This window comes from Hoplias malabaricus, chromosome 4 (assembly GCF_029633855.1).
Source record: "Hoplias malabaricus isolate fHopMal1 chromosome 4, fHopMal1.hap1, whole genome shotgun sequence".
Taxonomy (NCBI): Eukaryota; Metazoa; Chordata; class Actinopteri; order Characiformes; family Erythrinidae; genus Hoplias; species Hoplias malabaricus.
In genome coordinates, this window is record NC_089803.1 from 43,897,165 (window position 1) to 43,899,193 (window position 2,029).

A 2,029-nucleotide genomic window follows, 5' to 3' on the forward strand; every position below is an offset into this window, starting at 1 on the left:
TACATCATCAAACTGAGGAGAAAAGGCCTTGTGTTGAAGAGGCTGAGTCCTTATCAGCATCCAAGGTCTCTCTTGGTTAGCTGTGGTCTTAGCATATTAGTTCATCTGAAGAGACAGTATGTTCCACCCAGCCAAAAGAAAACAAGAGCAAAGAGAAACTAGGCAAGCCTATTTTTGCCGGACCGCCGTGACCCATATAGCCACTGTCACAGAGTTTTTTCTGGCATTTCAAAAATAGGAAAGCCCAAAATACATAGCCTTATCATCGGTAGTCTGGAGAAGCTTTGGTAATTCATATCAATGTCTTTGTTTATAATAATAACAAACAATATAAATAGTTTATCTTGTCAGTTGCGTACAGTGTGTGTATAATCATGGAAAACCTGTTATTTTCTGTTCACATAAAGCTACAAAATTGAAGCACCGTGTTGAGATGACAATAAAGCAATAAAACACGTTTCCCAGAAAGCAACAAGATAACATTTAAGCTTTGAACATTTCTAAAACCAAGCACATTAACATTTGATCAACCAATTAATCTACACTTAATAAAGGAACAGGGCATCACTGGGAACTAGATATTTGTTGCTGACACATTTCTATGAGGGTCCGACTGATAAAACGTTTGCTGTAACTAATTCACAGCCTGGTTTATTTTGAGTAACACCTCGCTCTGCCTTTAATAAACCGGAGATTTTGTCCGTTTTTGTGAAAAGTTAAACAAAATGCTGTACATATGTAATTTACTCGTCAGAAAGTCAGTAATGGTGAGATGGGTCTGTGTATTCGTGTCGTTATAGGGAAAGACAAGACGACTTTCTATTTGTTAAATATGTAGTTGGGGGGAATGGAGTAATGATCTCTCGCCCCTCGCTGCCGTTGTATGCTTAGCTGAACCCATGTGTGCTTTTAGGTCATTTACACCTTTATTTGCTACACAAAACATGGAAATTTCTTTTTTAATTCATACGAGAACTTACGTTTACGTTTCGGCATAGCTGCTCCAGATGAAGGTAGGTACAGGAGCTTTGCCTGAGGTAAACAATGACTACTGACGTGCAGACTGACCAATTACATGTTTACAGAGAAGGTTATCGACCAATAACGGTAGCTCTACAGTCAGACCGTGCAATCAGAAGATTCTAGGCTACTTCACCACGCACCCTTCTCACTCAAGCGAACCAATCGGAGTAGGGGAGGGCGGGACTAGTTTGTGAACGAAACGCTTCTCGAAATTCTATGTAAACTCTAGAAAAACCAAATCCTCGACGTTTGTGAAATTCCGCCCGGACATTTTTTAGGTCTGAGTGAAGATTTTAATAAAGGATATAGGGCTAGTATCAATAAACGGGATGGGGAAAGCCAACAGGCGGCAAAATCCCGGACATTTTTAGCGATTTAGATAATCCCTGCCGGACGCATTTTTTAGGTCCAAAAAGAGTACTTGTTTAGGGGAAAATGACATTTGGTCGAACTTGAATGTCCAATGTGGCTGAACGAACAACAGACGGTGTATTGGTGTAGTAGTGCCACCTTAAGTTCTCTCCATGAAATATTGCTGAATTAACAGTTTCTACTCGAGCATGCGCGTTTTAACATTAAGTATCAGGCAGTCAGTCAGTGCAAACGCCTCTTCTAGGCCTGCCCCTAAGGCGGTCCAGCAAAAAAGTGGCTATTTCGAAATAATTACATTAAAATGAAGACCTAATGAAATATATTTCTATAATAAATATTCAATTATATTGATAAATATTATAATAAATATATGTGTTTGTTAACTCTTGTAGATATTCAAACATGAAAATCACTAAACATGCACATCCCTAAAGTAAAAGTGTTGGCAAGTGCTTTTTTCACAGTCACTCCACTGGGGTCATGTCTGTAGACGTCATGTCTCTAATTATGTCTGTTTTTGCATGTTGTGTTGGTGTTTTGTTGAACGCGGATCTCAATGACAGGTGGGTCTATGTGTCAATTGCACCTTTATTGCAGATAAAGATGATGATATCACTGCCAGCACTCCATCACC